This window comes from Dioscorea cayenensis, chromosome 7, assembly GCF_009730915.1.
Source record: "Dioscorea cayenensis subsp. rotundata cultivar TDr96_F1 chromosome 7, TDr96_F1_v2_PseudoChromosome.rev07_lg8_w22 25.fasta, whole genome shotgun sequence".
NCBI lineage: Eukaryota > Viridiplantae > Streptophyta > Magnoliopsida > Dioscoreales > Dioscoreaceae > Dioscorea > Dioscorea cayenensis.
Genome location: NC_052477.1, coordinates 13,990,160 through 14,003,316, shown reverse-complemented (window position 1 = coordinate 14,003,316; position 13,157 = coordinate 13,990,160).

Genomic DNA, 13,157 nt, shown 5'->3' with positions numbered 1-13,157 from the left:
TATTTGACTTTTGACAAGATCCTTGCGTATATCCCGCAAGTGCACGGGTTTGTCAAGTAATAATCCGGGTGAGGGGGTATCGAATCCACGAGGGAGTAGGGAGTAAAGACACTTAATTCGATTCTTAGCTATGTGGAATATCAACAATGATAAGTGTGACAATGATTCAATTCTCAACAATTAAAAGCAACAAGTAAGAGAGCAAAAGTAAGGAGGAGGTAAGGCAATCGATAAAGATGGGGTACTCGGATGATGCTTCAACTAGGATAATCGCTTCAAGTGCAAGAACTCTGTATTATGCTTCCGAATCAATGCAATGGTGAGTCATGGAAATCCTTACATACATAGTACCAAATCTAAGGTCAACTATGCCTAACTCTATTCATGTCCCGGAGGAGAGATTAAATAACATCTCAACCTCGCACTCGAATAAAGTTGCAATGAGCTCTAGGGAATCCAGGTGATAAATCTCTTCCTAATTATAGACCTAACCCTTTGGTCCAGGCGGAAGGTCCCTAACCACAATTAAGCCCTAGATACTAAGATCCCCTCAACGCTTCACTCCGTTGCATGTGCAACTAAGCCCCAGCGGAGATTCATCCCTTAGACCATTCACTCTATTATGGCCGCAAAGAACTCGAGGAACGGAGGTAGAATCTATCACGTCGGAGGGGAAAGGGGACACTCCTGTACCTCTCGACTCACCCTCTCAACCCTCTACAACCTAGCTTTGTCTAACACTCGTGGTGTGTCACTCACTCACAAGGTTACCAACAAGAACTCTCAACCCTAGTGTCACTCTAGGGGAAATGTTCATACAATCAAGCATTCAAGGTTGGAACTCACAATAAACATCAATTTATTGAAAGCATAATAAAAAAGTTCAATGAAACGAATACATCCTAGGGTTCACAATCACCCAAGTACCCACTAGGGGTTTAGCTCTCCATGGAGCTAATACAATCAAAGAAATCGAATGTAAAAGCAATGAATCCATAAAGAAACCCCCTCGATGGTCGTGTCGATGGTCTTGTGGAGAGTCCTCTACTCGTCGCAAGGGATCCTTTGTCCGGCCTAGGATACACCTCGCCGGATTGATGCCGACGAAAGCTCTCCCAATAACCTTCTTCCAAACGACGCATGATGTCGGAGCCATAGAACCTCTCCAAAAACCTAGCCAATACCCCTCAAAACCCTAGCCGAAGCCCTCTCTCAAGTTGGAGAAAAGATGGAGAAAAGAATACCAAAATCGGGGCTGAATCGGCTTTAAATAGGGCTGGAATCGGGCGACTCCACGGGCGTGGACAGTACACGCGCCCGTGCGGAATTTCCACACGGCCGTGGATAATTTTCACACGCCCGTGTGAATTCTCTAATAAATAGATAAATAATGAACAAAATATTCTAATACATAGATACAAGGTAATTAACATTTCAAAATATATAGTAGGCATTTAAATAAAACATCACACCAAAGCATAATTACTAATTCGATAACCAAATAAAAACAATTAATTAGAAATACCTGAAAATACCTATTCAACAATAAATAATTTCATAATTAACAAAAATAAACAGATATTTGAAATAAATGCCGTAACAAAATAATAGACAATTATTTTACCGAATAAGAAATTCTTCAAATATTGAAAATACAAAGTTCTTGGTGAATTACTTATCAGGTATCCTAACTCCAAGACACGATTTGAATTCTAATATCCCTTCTCAGAAAGGTCCTATTTTTTCAAATATTGACAACAGTCAAATTCCACCTTAAAATTACCATACAAATATACAAATATGTAAGAGTTGGCACATGTATTAACTTAACATCACTTAAGCCTGTACACTTATAAGAATGCATTGGAACATCACTACAAATGCATTAAAGTCTTGTTCTGGTTCTAAAGAAACTACAGGGGGGCACTTGCATAAAGGCCAAAATTAAGTTAATACTTAACAACTATAGATACCTATGAACTTATATACATATACTCATAATACACATCTATGTATGGATTTCAAAATCAGCTTTCAAACAATTCAGTGATAATCTTATTCAAAGACAGAAGAAATTAAGACACACACACATATATATATAATCAATCATCAATCTAAGCATGACAAGATCCCCTTGCGTATATCCTGCAAGTGCACGGGTTTGTCGAAGTAATAATCCCGGGTGAGCGGGTATCGAATCCACAGGGAGTTGGGAAAAAAATACTTAATTCGATTCTTAGCTATTTAAAAGATCAATGATAATGAGTGTGACAATGATTCAATTCTCAACAGTAAAAGCAACAAGTAAGAGAGCAAAAGTAAAGAAGGGGGTAAGGCAATCGATAAAGATGGGGTACCCGGATAATGCTCCGCCTAGGATAATTGTTTCAAGTACAAGAACCCTCTATTATGCTTCCTAATCAATGCAATGATGAGTCATGGAAATCCTTACATACATAGTCCCAAATCTAAGATCAACTATGCCTAACTCTATTCATATCCCGGAGGAGAAATCGAACAATCTCAACACCTCGCACTCGCATAGAGTTGCAATGAGCTCTAGGGATTCCAAGTGATAAATCTCTTCCTTATTATAGACCTAACCCTTTGGTCCAGGTGGAAGGTCCCTAACCACAATTGAGCCCTAGATACTAAGATCACCTCAACGCTTCACCCCGTTGCACGCGCAACTAAGCCCCAGCGGAAGTTCATCCCTTAGACCATTCACTCTATTATGGCCGCAAAGAACTCGAGGAACGGAGGTAGAATCTATAACGCCGAAGGGGAAAGGGGACACTCCTGTACCTCTCGACTCACCCTCTCAACCCTCTCCAACCTAGCTGTGTCTAACGCTCGTGGTGTGTCACTCACTCACAAGGTTACCAACAAGAACTCTCAACCCTAGTGTCACTCTAGGGGAAATGTTCATACAATCAAGCATTCAATGTTGAAACTCACAATAAACATCAATTTATTGAAAGCATAATAAAGAGGTTCAAAGAAACAAATATATCCTAGGGTTCACAATACCAGAGTACCCACTAGGGGTTTAGCTCTCAATGGAGCTAAGTACAATCAAAGAAATAGAATGTAAAAGCAATGAATCTATAAAGAAACCCCCTCGATAGTCGTGTCGATGGTCTTGTGGAAAGTCCTCTACTCGTCGTCCAAGGATTCCCTCGTCCGGTATTGGATACACCTTGACGGAAGCTCGCCTACCAACCTTCTTCCTAAGGAATGACGATGTCAGAGCCGTAGAACCTCTCCAAAACCTTGGTCAATACCCCTCGAAACCCTAGCCGAAGCCATCTCTCAAGTTGGAGTAAAGATGGAGAAAATAATACTAAAATCGGGGCTGATTCGGCTTTAAATAGGGCTGGAATCGGGCGACTACACAGGCTTGGATGCTTCACGCGCCCGTGGGGAATTTCCACACGGCTGTGGATAATTTCCACATGCTCGTGTGGATCCTCTGAACTCCTGTTTTCTCGGCCGGCTGTGAACAATGCTGCTACAGTACTTTCTGCCGTGTTGCTGCAGTATCCGGCCTAAATAGCTTCCCGAATCCATACTTTCATCGGAGTAACGCAAGCGGGCACACATTCACGTCGTGGATCACTTGCATCTTCAATCATAGGCACGTTGGTGAAGCTCTTGTTATATGTGCATAGGTCGGAATGCTCGAGTGTGACTACCTTTGTGCCCCTCCAAATGGATGTGCCAACTCGAATATGAGGAGGTTGGCACACACTCTAGCATCTCACATTGACCTATGTCTTCGCGTTTGAACCTTAGCAAGATTTTCTCCAAAATCGGTGCATTGTAATCCACATTGGCTTCTTTCCTTCATACTTGGCCTCACAACCCTACCTGCACGAAAGTAACATAAAAACACACATATTAGTGTAAAAACCTGAGAAAAGTAATGCTTAACATAAGGAATGAACGCTTCGCATTCATATCGCACAAGCACTTATCAAACTCCCCCACACTTACGCTTTTGCTTGTCCTCAAGCAAAAAATTAAAACATTATGTGCATCCATGAAGAAAATATTGAAAGTGGTTGGCCTTAGGTTCACCAAAAATATACAAAGACAGAGATTCTACAAGTGAGGGAAATTTCTACACTAAATACGAAAAAATCAATGCTCTAGCTAAAAACTTGAATCAAAAAGGAAACAAAACCCCGAAGTCGTGTACGTGTGTGAACTCACTCAAGTCAACCCAAAGTATACTCCTCAAAGTTCTAAGTAAAAGGGACTTATTTATTTACAAAAGTGACAACAATTTCAAAGATGGTAGTAGCTTCACACATCCGCTAAGTTAGCCCTTTCCAAAGCGGGCGCTAAGGTGGCTTTCACACTTTCGAGGTGGTAGCTCTTTCTACCGGAGTGGTAGCTTTCACTCATCCTATGAGATAGCTCTTTCTCTCATTAGGGCATAACTAGTATCCGACTTATGAGAGTAGCTTCATACTTCATAGGTGGGTAGCTCTTTCCATACAACAAGCACAAGTAAACAATAAAATTTTTTTTTTTCAGAATTTAACACAAGAAACAACTATAACTAGTTCCTTTAACATCGAACTTGAGTTTCAAAAAGAGTTTAAAAAGTGAGTAGTGCACTAAGTGTAAATCGGGCAAAAATTCTTAGAAATTCAAGCAAGAACTAGAGTATGAAAACATTCAATGTTAGAAATTCTCCTAAACTCAAGAATACAATGCTTGCAACTAAGGTGAACCGCCATTGGCTATGTGAGCATATAACAATCAAGAACAATAGAAAAGATGTGTGCACTATGAAACTCTCCCCCCACACTTAAGTTGTACATTGTCCCCAATGTAGACATGCAAGCTCACTCAAAATATATTTCATTCAAAAGCAAATATGGGAGAAGCAATCAAAACAATACTCCCCTGACTCCTAGTGTTGCGTTTGATGAAGTTAATCCCATGGGAGTAGTATTCTGACGGGTTGTGAAGCTCACACGGCCAAGTGCCTCAGTACCTTGGTCGTGCCCATGACTAAGTCTCAATTCCCAAGAAGACAAGACCATCTGCACGCATACACGAGGGGATTCAGTAAAGCTCAATAAAAACAAACATATCTCGAGTGTATATAAAAGATAGACAATGAATACAACTGGAGATGCAAAATGAAAATAAACTCAAAAGGAGAATCCTTTCTGAGTGAACAAGTCTAAAATAAAAATGCAACATAAAGAAAATGCGGAAAAACAAAGTCAAATATCGGTGTCGCGCTCGGGCTCCGGTGCTGCTGCTGCTGCTGGTGAAGATGCACATGGTGGGTCCATCGGTGGCGGGGTAGGGGATGAGGGTGCCGGAGGAACAAATGGGGCCTGAGGAGTCCTCGGTCGTAAGACAAATGATGAGGTGACGTCGCGCTCTAAGATCTACTGTAATACGTCGAAACGTGCCATGAACTCTTTGTACTGAGTGTCCTGTGTATCCCTAATCTCTGCAATCTCGGCTCGAGCCTCAGCTACCTCAGTCCGTATCACCCCCAAAGCGCTCTCGAGCCTCTCAAAGCGATCATAAGCTCGAGATGGTGAAAATATACGCACGAGGGGTGGCTCCTCTTCTACTAGAGGTTCCTCGATCTCCATCAGGGATGGCTGAGACTCGGGAGCGGGTTGAGATGGCCCGGCTTCATCACCCTCATCCTCGGCTATCTCTGGAGCTGGTAGCACTAGCTGAAAAAACCCCCTGTCCCCTAACCCCTGCGGACCATGCCCATCAACCTCATCGCCTCTCAGGCTCGGGGAGGCGGTATACTCTTCTTCTCGGCCCATAAATCGAGATCCAAGAGACCCATGCCTAGCACTAATCTCGTAATGTAGGGGTCCCGAGAAGATCGCTCCCCGGTTAGCAAAGTGCACCGATGTCGATGTACTCTGCCATGATGTGCCCTAAGTGAATCGATACGCACTGCACCATCGAGTACTGGATACAATAATTCCCGTCGGCTCAAAAACACGATTCATATCACCACGGCCATTCACCCGACCTACTCATGATGGCATGTAAATATCACGTAGCGGTCGGGAAAGGCACGTGGCTATGGATCACCAGCTCGTCTTGACCACGACCACATAGCACTCGTAAGCTCTCGTGGGGTCAGCGTGCCGGGATAATCGATCGATGAGCCGGGCGTACTCCTCCGTATCTGTGAATGCCTCCTCATACAAGCCAAATCGTACCGAAAACTGAGTGACGCTCAAGGTATGGTGGTGTCTAAATACTCTGAACTGAATGGTATCCAAACTGTCAAAGCTTGTGTAAGATCTATCAAATTCGAATGATGATAATACCTCTAGTTCAAACTCTCGGATGGCGGGTTCTCTAATCTTCAATAACTGCCGCCAACCACCTACTGAAACGAGATCCTCTACCTCATCAGTGAACTCACCTCCCTGCTGTAGATCTCGCAATATAGTCATGTCCAAGAATCGAGTTTGTCCGAAGCGAAGTCTCGACAGGCGCTCATAGCGAACCTGATGCTCAGGAATCGCAAACCTCATGCCCTCAGGCTCAGGGGATGACTCACGCGGCCTCTTATCAGCTTGCTTCTTCGATCGAGGTGCCATAATCTGCAAAATTTGAAACGAATCGATCAAACAAGTTAACAAAATAATACTGCAGAAATACACACGGTCGTGTGGAATTTCTAGTTGGTTAGGATACTCGGCTCTCACCCGAGAGACCCGGGTTCCAGTCCCGGCAACGAAACCAAATCAGCCCCGATTTTAGTATTATTTTCTCCATCTTTTCCCCAACTTGAGAGAGGGCTTCGGCTAGGGTTTCGAGGGGTATAAGCCAAGGTTTTGGAGAGGTTCTACGGCTCCGACATCGTCATTCCTTAGGAAGAAGGTTGGTGAGGGAGCTTCGTTGAGGCGTATCCTATCCCGGGACGAGGGAATCCTTGGGACGACAGTGAGAGGACTTTCCACAAGACCATCTACCACGACTATCGAGGGGTTTCTTTATGGATTCATTGCTTTTTACATTCTATTTCTTTGATTGTACTTAGCTCCATGGAGAGCTAAACCCCTAGTGGGTACTCGGGTATTGTGAACCCCAGGATGTATTTGTTTCTTTGAACCTCTTTATTATGCTTTTCAATAAATTGATGTTTATTGTGAGTTCCAACTTTGAATGCTTGATTGATGAACATTTCCCCTAGAGTGACACTAGGGTTGAGAGTTCTTGTTGGTAACCTTGTGAGTGAGTGACACACCACGAGCGTTAGACAAAGCTAGGTTGGAGAGGGTTGAGAGGGTGAGTCGAGAGGTACAAGAGCGTCCCTTTTCTCCTCCGGCGTGATAGATTCTATCTCCGTTCCTCGAGTTCTTTGCGGTCATAATAGAGTGAATGGTCTAAGGGATGAACTTCCGCTGGGGCTTAGTTGCGCGTGCAACGGAGTAAAGCGTCGAGGTGATCTTAGTATCTATGGCTCAATTGTTGTTAGGGACCTTCCACCTGGACCAAAGGATGAGGTCTATAATAAGGAAGAGATTTATCACTTGGAATCTCTAGAGGTCATTGCAACTCTATGCGAGTGCGAGGTGTTGAGATTGTTCGATTTCTCCTCCGGGACATATATAGAGTTAGGCATAATTGACCTTAGATTTGGGACTATGTAATTAAGGATTTCCACGACTCATCATTGCATTGATTAGGAAGCATAATAGAGGGTTCTTGCACTTGAAACAATTATCCTAGGCGGAGTATTATCCGGGTACCCCATCTTTATCGATTGCCTTACCCCCTTCTTTACTTTTGCTCTCTTACTTGTTGCTTTTACTGTTGAGAATTGAATCATTGTCACACTCATTATTATTGATCTTTTACATAGCTAAGAATCAAATTAAGTATTTTTATTCCCTACGCCCTGTGGATTCGATACCCGCTTACCCGGGATTATTACTTCGACAAACCCGTGCACTTGCGGGATATACGCTAGGGGATCTTGTCAAGTTTTTGGAGCCGTTACCGGGGAGTAGGTGTTTAGAGATACTTTGCACTTTGTTTTCTTAGCTATTTCACCGTATATTTTATTTCATATTTTCTTATTCTATCATCGTTCTGATTTCTTTTTCTTTCTTTTTGGTTACAGCTACAGGTTATGACCCGAGGGAATCCCTCAATATTGATTGAAGGGGATCCTGAGCTTAAACGTACACTTAGAAGAAAAGGGAAAGAGCCTGTGCAAGAACAGTCTAATCCAGCTGATTTGGAAGCAGAAGAATCTGAAAACATGGCAGAACAGAATGAGCAACAACGAACATTATCTGATTATTCTATCATACGCCTTCTTTCAAAAGCTAGGCTTGGGCGAGCCTTGGCCTACTCGGATGACTTTGCAACTAGCAGACCGAACAGTGCGACATCCGAGAGGCATCATTGAAGACGTGCTTGTCAAGGTGGACAAGTACATTTCAAAAACTTGACAAGATCCCCTTGCGTATATCCCGCAAGTGCATGTTCTTGTCGAAGTAATAATCCCGGGTGAGCGGGTATCGAATCCACAGGGAGTAGGGAATAAAAATACTTAATTCGATTCTTAGCTATGTAAAAGATCAATGATAATGAGTGTGACAATGATTCAATTCTCAACAGTAAAAGCAACAAGTAAGAGAGCAAAAGTAAAGAAGGGGGTAAGGCAATCAATAAAGATGGGGTACCCGGATAATGCTCCGCCTAGGATAATTATTTCAAGTACAAGAACCCTCTATTATGCTTCCTAATCAATGCAATGATGAGTCATGGAAATCCTTAATTACATAGTCCCAAATCTAAGGTCAACTATGCCTAACTCCATACATGTCCAGGAGGAGAAATCGAACAATCTCAACACCTCGCACTCGTATAGAGTTGCAATGAGCTTTAGGGATTCCAAGTGATAAATCTCTTCCTTATTATAGACCTAACCCTTTGGTCCAGGTGGAAGGTCCCTAACCACAATTGAGCCCTAGATACTAAGATCACCTCAACGCTTCACTCCGTTGGATGCGCAACTAAGCCCCGGTGAAGTTCATCCCTTAGACCATTCACTCTATTATGACCGCAGAAGAACTCAATTAACGGAGGTAAAAATCTATCACCTGAGGGGAAAGGGGAGCTCCCTGCACTCTCGACTCACCCTCTCAACCCTCTCCAACCTAGCTTTTGTCTAACGCTCGTGGTGTGTCACTCACTCACAGGTTACCAACAAGAACTCTCAACCCTATTGTCACTCTAGGGGAAATGTTCATACAATCAAGCATTCAATGTTGGAACTCACAATAAATATCAATTTATTGAAAGCATAATAAAGAGGTTCAAAGAAACAAATATATCCTAGGGTTCACAATACCGAGTACCCACTAGGGGTTTTAGCTCTCAATGGAGCTAAGTACAATCAAAGAAATAGAATGTAAAAAGCAATGAATCTATAAAGAAACCCCCTCGATGAGTCGTAGTCGATGGTCTTGTGGAAAGTCCTCTACTCGTCGTCCAAGGATTCCCTCGTCCGGTATTGGATACACCTTGACGGAAGCTCGCCTACCAACCTTCTTCCTAAGGAATGACGATGTCAGAGCCGTAGAACCTCTCCAAAACCTTGGTCAATACCCCTCGAAACCCCTAGCCGAAGCCATCTCTCCAAGTTGGAGTAAAGATGGAGAAAATAATACTAAAATCAGGGGCTGATTCGGCTTTTAAATAGGGTCGAATCGAGGCGACTACAGAGCTTGGATGCTTCACGCCCGTGGGGAATTTCCACACGGTCGTGGATAATTTTCCACATGCTCGTGTGGATCCTCTCGAACTCCCCTGTTTTCTCGGCCGTTTGTGAACAATGTCGCTATCTGATTTTCTACGCCGTGTTGCTACGATGATCCAGGCCCTGAATAGCTTCCAGAATCCATACATTCATCGGAGTAACGCAAACGGGCACACATTCACGTCGTGGATCACTTGCATCTTCAATCATAGGCACGTTGGTGAAGCTCTTGTTCTATGTGCATAAGTCAGAATTCTCGAGTGTGACTACCTTTGTGCCCCTCCAAATGGATGTGCCAACTCGAATATGAGGAGGTTGGCACAAACTCTAGCATCTCACATCGACCTATGTCTTCGCGTTTGAACCTTAGCAAGATTTCCTCCAAAATCGGTGCATTGTAATCCACATTGGCTTCTTTCCTTCATACTTGGCCTCACAATCCTACCTGCACGAAAGTAACATAACAACACACATATTAGTGTAAAAACCTGAGAAAAGTAATGCTTAACATAAGGAATAAACGCTTCGCATTCATATCGCACAAGAACTTATCAAAGCACGCCTTTCAAAACTAGTTTTAATATCAAAACAAGGTTAAACCTTTCTCATGAAAATCCTTGGCACAAAGGTTGTAGAGTAATGTATGAATATCATGGTTTTAAAATCCTAGAGGCTTTGCATGAGATGAAGGTCCGTACCACCATAGTCTTGTTTCTGATTTCGCCATGGTCAATAAATAAAGAAATATCTGATAAATGGTCAATCTATTTTGTGTTTTTCATCCTTTTAATCCCTCTAATATAAAATCCACATTTTTGGTCCTCGTATTTGCACATTTCTATCCTTTTGGTCTCTCCAATTGATGGATCTGCCCTTTTGGTCCTTCCAGCTAATCAATTGAAAAGACCAAAAAGGATAAAAATATTTAAATACGAGAACCAAAAGGGCAGATTTTATAACTAAAGGATGAAAAATGTGTAAATACGAGGACCAAAATGGCGAATTTTATATTGAAGGGATTAAAAGGGCGGAAAACGCAAAATAGAGGGACCATTTTGATATTTATACCTAAATAATTTAATAAATACATAATTAAAATAAAAAAAATTCATATAGATTTATAATTTAATTTACATGGAGAATTACTTCTCTGACTAACAATTAAAATAACCCAAATTCTTAGGCGAAAGCAAATTTCAAAATATATCCTAAAATTAGAAATAACCCAAATTCCTTTACCAAAACAAATTCATAAGTATGTCCTCAAATTAGAAATAACTCAAATTATTACGCAGAAACAAATTCCTCCGTATGTCCTAAAACCTCACAAAGTTAATATTAGTTTCACCATCATTATGAAATTTTATTGGAGAAAACCCAACCAAATAACTACAAGATGTAAAATAATTACAGATTACTCGACCATCAACTCTTCCTTCTCTTAGAATCATTACGAACATGTGGACAAATAATTTTAATTAAATTAATCACAAATTAAAGAACCAATTCTTACTCCAGTACACCTTGTCTTAAGCATTTTTACAAGCACCTAGAGTGCACTGCACTCAAAGCCAAGTAACCACTTACTAAAATAGACCCAAGCTCAACAGCTATACATATATAAATCATCAAGCAACTCCATGATAAGAAATGGCTTGAAGAATATGACTACATGAGAAAAGAGAGGCTAGGATGCAACTAAGGGGGTGTTTGCCTTATGGATTTATGTCTTGAGAGTGAAAATGGTATGCACCCATGATGCTTAAACACATGTTTTGACAACCATGAAAAGAGTAAATAGTGAGTTGTCATGGGAATGGGATGCATGTATGTGAGGCATTTCCAATCCTCCCAAAATTAGGTGATTTGGACTCCTTAGCTATAAAATGACTATTATACCCTTCATTTATAATAATAAATCATGTAAGTTATTTATTTATTTAATAAACAAATAATTATTATATTATAATAATTGGTTGAAATAGTTAGTTATAATTAGAACAAATAAATAACATATTAAAAATATTAAATAACAATAAAAACGTTATTTATTTATTAATTAATATGAGAAACATGTGTTAGGTTAAAGTAATTACTTGTAATATTTTATTTTAATTAATTAAAATAAATAATTAAAAATATTGTAAATATTTAATAATAATAAATCATGCTAATTATTTATTATTTAAAATAAAAAATGTATTTTCAGTTATATAAATTAAATGAAATATTTAATAACAATAAATTAAAATAATTAAATATATTATTTAATGATAATCTTGTTAATTATTTACTATTAAATATAAACTATTATTTTTGTAGAATGTCATTTTATTTATATTAAAGGGTATAAGATCTCATTATCTTCAACCAAACACATTCATCATTATCCTCCTCATTCCTCCCTTTTTCTATTACTATTCTGCAATCAAAACGAGCCTAACATGATCCAAGGTTACACATTGGGTATGCACATGGGAGTAATGATTACTCCCCACGTGCATTTCATTATTCTCTCGGGGTAATCATTATTCAACCCTTTGTTTTGGGGGTGGGGGATTGAGTGTAAATTATCTATTTTATTCCTCACTAATGTATGTATATGTGCATATGTATATATATATATAATAAATATATTAAATAAATATAATTATGTGAATATTAAAATAATTAATATTTAATTATAATAACCATATAATAATTATATTAAATAAATATTTATTTCAAATATAAGTCATAAATTTAATAATTAAATTATAATAATTACAATGATTGGGACAATTATATATTTCTTAATTTTGATATTTAACCCTAATAATTAAAGTTAAATGACATTTTTGTCCCTAGTAATATATTTAATTAAATAAAATAAGTAATTTAAATAATTAATTACTCATACCTTTTCATTAACTTTCAATTCCCAATTAATTTATTTTAAAATATTTTATGAATAATAAAATTTATTTATTTATATTAATGACATAAAATTAATTTTACATCATATCTTTTCATTATTTTTCAATTCCCAATAAATTACTCTTCTACTTTTTCCCATTCCCAATAAGTTTCTTTTTTAATCAGACACATTTTTCATTCTCATCCCCTTTATTGCCATTACGGTAATCCAAACGAACTCTAAGCTACATACTACACAAATCACAGGTAGGTTTAGTCTTTATTTTTTCGCCAAGATGAACAGCTAAGCCACTAAGCCGCTAAGAAAGGCATGGGCGTGCATAAGCATTGGCAGAGCAAGTGGAGGCTCACAACTTATGAAGAGTTGTAATAGGAGCCCGGCTACCAATGAACAAAAAGCAAACAGATGCCATAAAGGAAACTAAGGAAGGAGAAGTTCATGCGAAGGCAAAGGTCT